The following is a 13,448-nucleotide window of genomic DNA, read 5'->3' as shown; positions in this document are numbered from 1 at the left end:
CAGAGCAGGGCTCATTATTAACTAACTGTCACTATTTTATGCGTGGTAGTAGTATTTGTATTCAAGAGAAAGGACGTAGGACAATCTCTGTTTCATAGAGTTGCCCATTCAGCAGAGCCTGTCCTGTCCTGACCATGCCCAAGGAAGTGGCTTCGCCCCCACGGCTTTATTTTCCTCGAGATGCTCATCACAACCTAAACCCCCCTTCTCATTTAGCTTTCTGTTTACATCAGTGTCTCTCCACCTCGGTATGGGCTGCACGAGGGCACGAACCTTGTCAGGCTTATCCGTGGCTGTCTTCCCAGCGCCTAGAACGGTATCTCACTGGTTCTCCACAAGCTCTTGTCCAGGGAATGAACATGTGGTCCATGCGCTGAGCCTGTAGCCGTGACTGGGCCTGAGCATGAACTCTGGAAACCATTGGTCAAGCTCGGACTCCGCCTAGACTCCACACACGTGGACTGCATGTTTTCTACCCACACAGTCGGCCTCTGAAGTCTCAGTTCATGGGACTGTCCATTAGCTGGACTTGTGTTTTGAGTTTTTGGATAAAGCAAGATCGGAAAACAACCCACGAGAGCACATCCTATTCCTTGGGAGGAAGTCCTGGACCCAGCAGCCTTGGGCCATCACCTGGGCCTCCACTCCAAGGGGCCTGGGATAAGATAACTTCTTGTCCTGGAAATGGGTCCTCAGCAGAAGCTCCCAGAGGACGAGGATGCACCCCTTTGATGCCCAGGGCTTTACAGTTTAGAAAGTTCTCTTAGAGCCCCCATCCCACCTGATATCTCCATGGGGATCACAACCCCCATTGTATAGATGCAGAAGCCAGGTGTGGACCAGGACAGCTTGGCCAGGGCTCTTTCCAATGATACCCTGTGGCCTCTTAATTACCCTGCTGACTAAAGCATGGAAAGGAGTTTGTGCATTTCAAATAAATTTTCAACTACAAAGGGAATGAAACTGAAAGGAAGGGGCTACTCTCAGTTAACCAGAATATTCAATTAACCAAGAACACATCCACTCCCCCCAGCCCCCAACACTCTAGCTGGAAACATACCTTAAAGATCATCCTGTTGGGTGCATCTCAGGATTTCAGAAATTATATATTTTTCTTTTTATAAAAAAGATATTATTTACTTATTTGAGAGAGAGAGCATGGAGGGGGAGGAGAAGAGGGGCAAAAGAAGAGGGAGAAGCAGACTCCCCACTGAGGAGGGAGCCTGACATGGGTCTCCATCCCAGGACCCCAAGATCATGACCTGAGTTGAAGGCAGATGCTTAACTGACTGAGCCACCCAGGTGCCCCAGAAATTATACATTTCTAATTGATCACTCTAGCAAAGATTCAGGACCCAGTATGATAAAAACAAAAAGTGCGCCTTTCCTGAGAAGCATTTAAGGGCATTCTCTTACTACAGTAAAAATACCCAACCAAATATGCATTTACTCTGCTTTAGGCAGGGTTCTAAGCCCTTCAGGTCACAACCTTAAGACATATCATTTTCCCCACTTTATAGATGAGAAAACCGAGGTACAGAGATGTTAAGGAACACGCTCAAGGTCACACAGCTGGTAAGTTGCAGAGCCAGGATTCATATCCAGCTAGTCAGGCTCCTGAACTCATGCTCTTCACCATTGAATCCTGCTATCTCTCCAAGGGAAAAAAAATCTTAAATTTTCAAGAAGTAAAAAGATACAGCAATATTGGTAAAAATCATTTTTTTGCCAAGGTTTTAAATCACAAAGATAATGGCTGGTAGTGAAAAATCATGATTATCACACTGGGTGTAAAACTTTCCTTATAATAGCATTATCAGTGAGCTAGGCCGCAGCAGATAACGCATCTGGTTGGCTGGTGGACATGGCAGAAAGTGAGTTTGGGTCACAGTTATAAAACACTATTAACTACCACTCCTGCATCCCAGGAATGGCACACTCATCTCACCTCCGTTCTTGTTTTATAGATAAGAAACCCAAAGCCCAGAGAGGTTAAGTGATTTGCCAGAGGTCACACAGCAAGTGAGCTGGAGAACCTAACCTACTCAATTCAATGAACGTTTATATAACACCTGCTATGTGATTATGTTCTTTGAACTAGAAGCCAAAGAGGAAGGGGGAGGCCAGATCATGGTAGGCCAAGTTGTTAGCCAGCCAAAGGCCAGCACAGCTCCTTCCCTTATCCCCGCCATAGCCTAGGGCTATTTTCTGCCTTAGCATACAGCTGCCTCTGTGGGGTAGTCACTTAAAGGTTTTAGACCTTGGTTCTCCTCAGGAGAGGAAAAAGGAAAGGCCAGACACCTACTGCTCCTTTTATTTGGGGGCCAATGAATCTCTCTCACCTCTCAGAGACTCCCAAATAACCTCTCCCTTCCAGTAATTCTAGGAGAATGAAGATTGACTCCCACCTGCTTCTCCTACCACCATTCAAGCTAATGGCTCAGGGAGAGGCAGGGACAGCTTCTCTGTGTGCCCATGGTCTCCTCCTTCTCCTCCTCCTCACTGGCCCAGGGATATTGATAAGCCCCCTCAGTGATGTCACAGGACAAGGTGGGGAAGAGGTCACTGGCCTGCAGTGGACGTGAAGACAGAGGTCTCCAGCCAGGTGGCTGGGAAGCGGGCAGAGCTGAGGCAGGGGGCCCAGGAGCCCCTCCACGGGTCTGCGTTGGAGGCTTCCATGTGAGGCGACAGCAGCTTATTACAGCTCATTTCCTTCCCTTACTAGAACCACAAATCCACCGGGTTTTCACAGCATATTTGTGTATCTGACGCTCTCAGCTCGCCTCCCCTCGGGGACCGCAAGAGACGCTGAGGAAGGAAACAACATGGCCTTCCATAATTTCAAAGTCAGTTCCAGAGTTAATAATAAATTAAGAGCTGGGGGCGGGTGGAAGGGGACTAGATGTGGAGGGCCCACTCCCTGCCAGTGTAGACCGGCCCCTCCGGGAACATCTTCTAGGAGTCGGAAGAAATAATGGAAGCTCTGGGGTCTGAGATGCCCAGGTGGCTTCCCCAAGGTCACATGGCCACTGGACCCCGGATTTTTGTGGTACCAAACCCAGTGGGTCCCCTACCCGCCACCCCCAGTTTGGCTGGGTGAGGGGTGGAAGAACTGAAGCACATTCTCTCCCATGGCTCTCTTTCTCCCTCTCGGTGGAGGGTGGGGGCACAGCGGAGCAGGCCCCAGCCCCCCCTCAGAGCACCGGCTGATCCCAGAGAAAGGGCAGGACAGCTTTTTCAGAGAGACCTGGAAAATTCCTCTCCCTGGAAGACAACTAAACCCACTCACCTCTGAGGAGGTTTCCAGACCAGCTAGCCATGCCAGTTGGAAATTCAACAGTCCCAAATGCCTGTGTAATTTCGTTATTCATGTTTTGGTCCTAGGATGACTATCTCCCAGACTGGGAGCTCCCTGAAGACCAGGGCCTCTGCCATCAGACTGGAAGCTCAATCAATTCTTGTCAGGGCTAAGATCGTGAGGGGACTCGGAAGCAGGGGGGTGAGGACTGCAGCCGTGTGCTGGGCCCTGCTGGGCAGGTTGAGCCTGGAGAGGACAAGATGGGGTTGGACAAGATGGCTGCCCTGTCATCCTGGAAGGGCTGTCCTGTGAATCCTGCGGAATTCACTCCTTCTAAGTGCTGCCCCCAACAAGGTTAGAATTAAGGGGAGATGATACAGGGGACTGGACTTTGGTTCCAGAAAAGGATGAACTTTCTTTCTTTCTTTCTTTCTTTCTTTCTTTCTTTCTTTCTTTCTTTCTTTCTTTCTTTCTTTCTTTCTTTCTTCTTTCTTTCTTTCTTCTTTCTCTTTTTTAAGATTTTATTTATTTATTTGACAGAGAGAGATACAGCGAGAGAGGGAACACAACCAGGGGGAGTGGGAGAGGGAGAAGCAGGCTTTCCCCTGAGCAGGGAGCCCGATGCGGGGCTCGATCCCAGGACTCTGGGATCATGACCTGAGCCGAAGGCAGATGCTTAACCAACTGAGCCACCCACGTGCCCCAAGGATGAACTTTCTAAGAGAGTTGGATGGGCAAGAGGTAGTGAGCCTCCCCCTACGAAAGGCGGAGCTTCTGAGGGGTCCGAAGCACCAGGTGGCAGCTGAACCAAGCGCCTTTAAGATCCTTTCCAAACCCGAGGGTCAACCAGTGATGGTGCATGTTCTGGTCTCGTCCACGCCCCACACCTAGGGCTGCTCCTCCTAATAACCCCAGGGATGGGCCAGAGGCAAATGGGCAGGAGGACCCAGGGACCCGGCCCCAGCCAAGGAGGCCACTAAATCAGTTAGTCAGGCAAATAGCTACAGCACAGAAGCATGAGCACAGCAGTGGCTGCTGCAGGCCTGGGAGATGGCCCCGCCGTCTGCAGCTGACCAGACAAACAGGAAAATAAACCTTCCTTGCTGGCCGGGATAGTACTCCATGCTCACTATCACAGGGGAGCGAGGCCTCTGCTCGCCCAGCGCAGGGCACCTGCTCGTTCCTCACAAGGGAACCTGGGCCAGAGCCAGGGAGTGACTTGCCCACAGTCACATGGCTACTGCTCACCAGAGGCAGGGGCAGGGCACAGCCCTGGGGCTCCTTCCTTGCAAGCTGGTGCTCTTTCCCCCACTCTTGGCTGCCCCCACAGAGCCATCTGCTCTTGCAGCGGCTGGGATTCCTTTTGAAAAATATGTTCATCTCAGGCAAGTCCCAAAGAGGACAGAGAGATGATATATATATTCTTTGCTGACCCAGGAAGAGCAGGCAGAAGGTGCTTCTGCCATTTCTGGGATACCAAAGAATGTGTTACACTCAGTCTCCTTGTTTCCTCCCCCAGCCATGGCGATGGGGAAGCACAGAAAATTCCTGTGCCTTTTGCTTCCTTCCAGGAGACCCTCCACACCTAGATCCTCCAGCTGTGGATGGGCTGATAAACCCCTCCACCAGAAGATAGTGAAGGCTCAGAGGGTTGCTCCTCCCAGGAGAATTGACATATTAAGTCAGACTCTGCTAGAGGGGAAGGCTTAAATAGGGTCCAGAACCTGGACATCAAGGACTTTCAGGATGACAGGGAGAGATGTGGGGGTCAAGGATGCCTTCCCAGGGCTCCGCAGCTACTCCCTGATGGGGAGGGAAGCCTGAGGTGGAGGCGGGGGCACTATCCAGGAGGGGAGGCAGATAACGAGGCACATGGCTGAGGGTTGGGGAGAGAACCCTCTCCACCAGGCACCAAAGGAAGGGCTGTCCCCAGCCAGGTGTGTCCTGCAGAGATCAATGACTTCTCCCCACTTGTTGCTAAATCCCGGAGAACAGGAACTAGGATGTTAAACACTAGTCCACATCTGAACCAACCAACCAACCACCATGACCCACTGCAGAATATCCTCCTTCACCGCCCCCACAGACAGACACCAGCATCTCACTGACTTGGGCCCCCTCTTGGAGCTCATTAATCACACACTGCCTGCATGCCTGAGACTGGAGGTTTCTAGCTCCATCAATCCCAGAGCACTGGAAGAAAGGAGCAAATTCTCTGTCGTAGGTGACTCCTAGGGATACCGGCCAAAGGAAGCTTGTTCCCGGGCTCCAGAGCAGGGCCTGAGCAGGGCCAGGAGCTCCTGATCCCTCCCCCACGCCTCCTTTCAGACCCAGGGCAATTTCCCCAGAAGTGCTCATGCTGCGCCCTTCGAGCCTCAGCGCCAATTGACTGGATTTCAATCAGAAATCCATCTCCCTTAAGGACCGCTTTGGATAAAAGCAGAAGGAACCTGCAATCTAGATGCTGATGCCAAGTCATAATGGGGGAGCCGGAGAGAGGCCAGCTGCCCAACTCCGGTCCCCAGCCCGCAGCGAGGATGGGGACCAGGCTTCCGCTGCGGCCGACTCAGCTTCCACCGACCTAGAGAAAGGGGGTAGCTCGATCTCCCTCCATCTCTGCCACCCGCCGAGAGGGGCCGAGCCGCCGAGCCTGCCCGAGGGGTTAATGGGCTGCTAGCCCTTGGCCGGGGTCCGGGAGCCAGCTGTGCGCCCTGGGCGCGCCCCCCGGGCGGTTCCTGAGCGCGAGCGACAAAAGCTCCTATAGGCTGGCTAAAGGGGACCCGACGTGCCCTTAAGAGCGGGAGGAGCCGGGGGCTCAGCACTTCTCCCACCCACCCACCCCAACCTCATCGCAAGCTGCCACTTCTGTCACTCGTTCCTCTCCTGGTCTGTATACTGCAGTCAGGCAAGGGTCACTCCGCGAGAGGGTGGCTGCTCCAGTCCCCTCCCCGCCAAGACCCCGCACCCTGCGGGCGGCGCTGGGACCGCAGGGGCAGGAGGGACCCCGCAGATCGCTGGTTGCTCTGGGGCGAGCAGCCTCCCTGGTAAATAATGCACGCCTCGCGGTCCCGGCTGCAGCAGGTAGTGTATCAAAGTAATATCGCGCCGCGAATTGCAGTGTAATCGCCGTAATTTAGGGCCCCACGGGTGAGCCCGTTTCGGAAAGGCTGCGCGCGCGGACGGGCAAGGTGACTGGAGCGTCTGCGCCGGCTTTGACCTCTGGCTTTCCTCCAAGCTAAGTGAGGCCATAAAAAATTCAGAAGCCCAGGCTGTCTCCCAGCAAATGGGGTGTGGGCAGAGAGATGGTATTGTCTATCTAGACGCAGCGAGACCGATGCGGGGCCGGGAGGAAAGCGCTGTCGCCGTGCGCGCACATCCGGACACGTTGGTCGCCCGCGCGCTGCGCCAGTCCTCTTCCAGGTGGCAGAGAGAAGCCGGGGCGGTGTGTCCGGGGCACCCTGCCAGGAGCCCGGAGATGTTTTCATTAGGACGTGGGCGGCCCCTGCAGCCAGCCGGCTGATCCGTCCCTCCCACGGGCTGCCCAGCAACCGGCTTCCAGACTGTCCTAGGACCCGGCTCGGCCGCGGCCACTCCTCCTCCCCCAGCTAGGAAGTCGTCGGGCTTAATATTCCTGCCCAGGTCCTCCTGAGGGGTCTGCTGCCCGCCTCGCGTCCCCGAGCCCCGCCAGGGAAAGTCATTGTGGGGTGGAAAGATGATAATAGGAAATGTATTTGCAGGCTCCCTTCTAACTTCTTAATGGGAGCCAGCTGGAAGCGCCGAGCCGCGCTGTCCCTCTGCGTTCTGCTTCTGGTGACCTAGAAGGTGATAATCATGAGCTTCTCTCAGGAAAGACAAAGAAATGGAAAAACTTATCAGGCCCTGCAGCCCTGTCACATTGCATTAGCAGAGAGCCTGTGTATGTGGCCCTGCTCCGCTTAGGTGCCAGAGGGGCTGTTTCATGTCTCTTCAAAAGCCCCCCACCCCACGCCTAATTGTCTGGACTCAGGAGTTCTCTTCCCTCCCCACCGCTCTCCAAATCATTTCCATCTCTGGGTGAAGAGATGTGACATACACCAAGCTTTCCTGGGCTGACAATCTGCTGATGCCCCCCCCCCACTTCCACCCCCGCCCCTTTTCTCTCTTTTGCCTGGGCAGTGAGCTTGGGAGCTGGTAGGCCCCTTCCAAACCACAGTTCTCGTTAAACAAGCCGTGGTGTACCCTTAGAGCAGAACATTCTACAGCCGGCAAGAATCAACACATTGTACCCCTGAAACTAATCTAACACTGTATTGCACTTCAATTAAAATATATTTTTAAAAAAATGGAGACCTGTGTGTGTGTGTGTGTGTGTAAAGATGTCCATATTGTTAAACAGAAAAAAAGCAAGTTGCAGAATAGCATGTAGAGAACGATCTCATTTGTGTTACATTTTAAATAAAGGCTATATATACTCACATGCTTGCATATGCATAGAAATGTCTGAGAAGATAAAAAAGACTGTTAACAGTGGTTGTCCCATGGGATGAGGAGAAAGGGACTTTAACCTCTTACTTTTAAATTTTTGTACTGTTCAATTTTTTTCAACAAACAATTGCATTGCTTTCATAATTTAAACATAAATCTTTTTTTTTTTAAGATTTTATTTATTTATTTGACAGACAGAGACACAGCGAGAGAGGGAACACAAGCAGGGGGAGTGGGAGAGGGAGAAGCAGGCTTCCCGCGGAGCAGGGAGCCCGATGCGGGGCTCGATCCCAGGACCCTGGGATCATGACCTGAGCTGAAGGCAGACGCTTAACGGCTGAGCCACCCAGGCACCCCTAAACATAAATCTTGCTAAAAAAAAAAAGAAAGAAAGAAAGAAAGAATCCCTTCCCACCCCTATCCCTTCACATTTGAAACTGGGCCCAGAGAGGGAAAGGGATGATCCCAGGTTGTGCTGCGCTCACAGCCGGGCCTCAGTCCCTGTCCGCTCCTGTTCCCACACCAGGCTCCTTCCCAGGCCTGGGGCCCTGCCAGTCAGGTTCAATGGGCCTACGAGGGAGTCAGGGATTCCTTTCCCAGAGCAGGAAGGGCCTCCGACAGGAGTGTGACCTGATTGGAGGGAGCAGCCAGATAAAGGCAGGGGGAACCAAAGACAAGAGTTGGAGACAGATTTGGACATCTAGCCAGGGTGGTGACAGATTTGGACACTTGCTCATGGCCTTGCTTTCATCCAGCCCCCATAGACCCGGTCTTCTGACCCAGCTGGCTTCTCCTGGTCCGCCTTAACAAGGATGGGAACTGACGGGTCAGCCTAGGGTGTACAACCATCTTGACTTGTCCAGAACTGAGAGGGTTCTCAGAATGTAGGCCTTTCAGTGTTAAAATTGAGCCCGTCCTAGGCAAACTGGGACAAGGACACCCTTGTGCAGCAACCCAGGGGAGTCTGGCAAGGACACCCCTTGACAACCCAAAGGTGAAGAGTCTAGGTTATCTGCAGGCAAGGACAGCCAACACCTGCTCTGGCTTTTCTCAGAAGTACGAAGCTGTAAGCGTGAATTTACGTCTTGTCAGTCATGATTTCCCCTCAGTTCAAGCGCACACACACACACATAACCCCTCCTTACCTCCAGAGGCACATCAGTCAGGGTCCAGTTACACCACCCAGAGCCCCCATGTGTCTCTGAGCAACATAATCCTCAAGAAATTCCAGGGCCTTTAATTACACACGGGGTGCATTGCAATTTCTCATCTCTCCCTCCCCACCTCAGGAGACAAAAAAGAAATTTCACACCCTAGTGAGCCCAGCTCGTCTTTTCCTTTTTGATGCCAGCCCGGGGTTAGAAAGCAGGGACAGGCAACACACACCTCCTCTGGGTCCTGATTCCTTTGCTGATTTTGAGATTCCAAGCACGCATCTTAAAGATCATAATCTGATTTTGCCATGGTCGCCTTCCCAGCCGATTAATGGCACCCTGGCTTCTGTGTTGTAGCCCCCAGAGTTCTGCAGAACTTCCACACACACCCCGCCCCCTGCCTCAGGCCCTACTTGAGACTGACAAGCCAGAGGAGCAAAGGGTGAGGTTAAGCAAGGGGATATCAGAGAGGAAACGGGAGATCCGAGATCAAGTGCTGGTTCTGTCTCTAGCTAGCTATGTGACTTTGGACACATTGCTTCCCCTCTCTGGTCTTCGGTTTCCTCACCCATAAAATAAAGGGGTTAACCTAGGTGGTCTCTAAAGTCCCTATAGGCCTAATAAGCCAAACTTCCTCAGCTCAAATCCTGGCTTCCTCCTTTGCAGTGGGTGAACTTGGGCAAGTTACCTAACCTTTCCGTGCCTCAGTATTCTCATCTATCTCGTTGGGTTGTAGTAAGGGTTAAGTGTGTTAATATTTGTAAAGTCCTTAAAGCAGTGCCAAGCACATACTAAAGCACTTGTGACAGATATCAGTGCCCCTGCTATATGCCCTCCACACTCACTCGTCCCATGCGTAGCCCTTGGACTTGCTCCAACTCCAGGACCTGCGTTTCTCTGCCTGACAGCTTTCTTTGATTCCCCCCCACCACTGACCCCCAGACTGCTTGCCCTGAGCTCCAGGCAGGCTCCCTAGGGGAGCCGGCATATAAATACCCCAGCAGCCTTGTCCCTCACTGGGGCAACTCTGAGACTTATTCCACATGGTTCCCCAGAGGCCCAGCAGGACTGAACGCAGGACCCAGGGTGGGACCTGCTCTTCCACGCACCCTTTACCAGCTTTCCTCCTTCCTCTGCCTCCCTCCCAGTGCTTCCCGAGATCACCCTCCAGATAAGCTACTTGCACACAAATCCTTCCCTCAGTTATTACTCTGCGCTAAGGTACTTTATAGACATTACCTTCACGCATTGCAACAACTCTGTGAAGTGCGTGTGATCCTTCTGTGTTACAGATATGGAAACCGAGGCCCACGAAAGTTAAACGCCCTGCCCCAATTCACATGAGTAAGTAAGTGGCCCAGATGGGATTTGAACCCAAGTGTGTCTGACTCCATTGCCTCTGTATTTCCACCTGCCTGCCTCTGAATCCTGCTCCAGGGACAGACACCTCATTCCTTCAGAGCTACGGTGGCTGCTCATTTGCTCCCGGCAGGAAAAGGGGCCCAGGGCCAGGGCCATCTGTGAAATTTCCTTCCTGGCAGCCACTGAGACACCACCCAAGGACTCTTTTTCCAATCACACGGACACCCACAGAGTCCTTGGGTGACGCAGAGCCATCAGGCGCTTGGTACTGCAGCCCCAGTTTAAGTGCAAATATGTGGAGACCCTTGGGGGAAAGGAAGTGGCCTCCCAGGGTGCCTGTCCAGAGCGAGCGCCCTGTTTCCTGGCCCCCAGCTGAGCCTCCCTCTTGGCCTCAGAAGTGTGTGCCGGAGGCAAGAGCAATGGGCCATATGCCCGAAGTGGGAAGAACGGAGCTTCACAGCCGTCCCCCAGCAGAAGCCCTCATTTCACACTTGGGCTCATTACAGTCCCTGATGTTTTAAGTCAGGTTTTATACTTATCAATAGCTTTTATATGCACATGGTTCCAAATTCAAAAAGACTTCCTCCCTTCTTTGCACTCCACTTTCCCTCCCTGAAGACAACAGCTGCTGTTGCTGATTTACCGTGAATCCTCTTGGAGATATTCTACGGATAGACAGGCACACAAATGTAGGCATTATAGGACATCGTTCTTTTTTCTCCAGAACAATATAGCTTGGAGATCTTTCTATATGAGTACATAAAGAACTACTTCGTCCCCTTTTACAGCTGTTAGTATCCCAGTGTATTTATGTCCCATAATTGATTTAACCAATCCCCAATGGATGGATATGGCCATCCATTTCCGATCCTTAGCGAACACAGACCTTATACATATGTTATTTTGCACACTTGGGAATACATAGGAAAATTAGCTCGAGATGGAATTGCTGGGACAAGGGATAAGTGCATTTGTAATTTTGAAAGATGCTGCCAAACTGACCTCCAAATCTGGCGAATGTGCCCTGCTGAGGGCCAGCTGTGTCAGGCATTCATGTGCATTGCTGACTTTGATCTCACAACAGCCCTGGGAGGGTGGCATTATTATCCTTGCTTGATGAGAAAATTGACAGAGATTCAACTTTGCCTAAGATGACCCAATAAACCTTTTATTGAGCATTTAATTGCATGCCAGGCTCTGTGCTAAGTGCTTTACATTCATTATCGTATTTAACACTCCCGATAACACCATGAGCCACTTCCTTTTACCATCATCATTCACTTTACAGATGAACCAAGTGTTGGGGCTCAGAGAGGTTAAGCTTTCGCAGCATCACACAGCCAGTAAGTGGCAGACCAGATTTGAAATTTCTCAGTGTGGTTCCAGAACCTGTTCCACAGCCACTCACAGACTCCCTATTTGCTGCCTTATCATGTGCCCTGAACTCCTCTAGGCACTGTGGGGGTACACAAGCAGAGTCCCCTCAAGGCATTAGATGTATATTTGAGGAGCTAGAGGCAGATAGAAGGTCAGGGCTGGAAAACACCATGAAAACGCTTTTCAAAAGGGGATCTCTGCCCTGTGGCAGGAAGGGAGGGGTTGAAAATGTGGTGGTAAAAGGTGGTTTCTGGTTGCCTCGATGCCTGGGGGCACTATTGGGATCTAAACTGTCCTGCCCTGCGTGGGAGGATCTCACAAAGAATTGTTCCCTGCAAAATGCCCATAGCACCCCTATTAAGAAACTCTGGGACCTTTCATTCAGCAGATGAGGAAATAAAAGGGAGGATTCATTTGGGGGCAGGGACGGGAGTACGGCCAATCCAGTTAGAGGCAAAGCCAAGACTAGAAATTGCTCTGCTGATCTCCAGGTTAGAGCTCGGTGCTCTGAATACTCCGTGGAGGTGCCTCCTGCACACACTTGAATAAAGAGAGCCAGACTCAGCAGCTTAGTGTGTGTGGATGCGGGGCTTATTTATTAAGCACCTGCTGCATACACATAATCATTTAAGTTCCACGATAATCTTATCATTTTACATCCCCCCGCTGAAGGGGAGCACCAGGAATTGGAGAACACAGGGATAAGTGAGTGGAGACAGATTTGGGGAGAAGCCTGAAACCCAAGTAGAGGGCATGCCACTGACGATGTGGACAGCAGTGAGCTAATAGGGCTGATTGGAGACTCTTGAACCAAGACATGACTTCATCAAATGTGTGTTTTAGCCCACTAACTCTGGTGGCAATGCTTTGCACATGCTGTTCCCCCTGCTCGGAATGCCTTTCCTCCCTTATACACTTAGAGAACTATAGCTGAAAGTTCTCTGTGAAGCATTTTCTGACCCCTAAGAGTCTGCATCCACACCCCTTTGTTAGATGGGGAACCCCCAAAAGCAGTGGCTGGGTCTTATCTTTGCATCCCCAGGCTCTTGTCCAATGTTAGGTACACAGTGAGAGCTCCATAAAGGCTTATGGAATGAATGAATGAATGAATGAATGAATGAATGAATGAATGAATGAAGTGATGAAGACCTGACTGAGATAGTGGCAGCAGGAAGAAAAAGGAAATATGAAGCTAAATTGAAGGAAGATGGACAGGACCTCTTGACTGGTTAGATAGAATAATAACAGCTCACACTTATATAGCACTTACTGTATACCAGACCCCATAAGGGACTATTATTATCCCCATTTGACAAAGGAGGTAACTGAGGCTCAGAGAAATTACACAGCCAGTAAGTGCTTGAGGTCACACAACTAGAAAGTGGTGGAACTAAGCTTTGAACCCAGGCGAGTAAAGTCAAAACTATGCATTCTGGGCAACTGGAATCATGATGCCCGGAGACCCCAGCTCTTCTGATCTCTGCTCTGTTGCATTATCCCTGCTTTCCCATCTCCTTCCCATTTACCACCTTGAACCCTCTCACAGGACCCAAGCTTCAGCCCCAACAAAATGTATAGCCTAGACAGAAGGAGCAGCGTCCTCTCCTTTTCTAGAACTGGTGTGCAGAAACGGGGGCTGGGGAGCACGTGGAAGTGGCGGCAGGGATCAGAGCCCCACCCCAGTGGCTTTTGGCCTGCCCCAGCGGGCTCTGGGCGCCTAGCCAGTGCAGGCTGCGGTGCCATCTCTCTGCGGTACCTCCTCCTTCACCCAAGTCACACTCCACACGCTCAGG

The sequence above is a fragment of the Mirounga leonina genome, unplaced genomic scaffold (assembly GCF_011800145.1).
Source record: "Mirounga leonina isolate KUSES-001 unplaced genomic scaffold, KU_Mleo_1.0 Mir_53, whole genome shotgun sequence".
NCBI lineage: Eukaryota > Metazoa > Chordata > Mammalia > Carnivora > Phocidae > Mirounga > Mirounga leonina.
The sequence above is the reverse complement of the archived record's forward strand: the minus strand, read 5'-3'. Positions refer to the sequence as shown.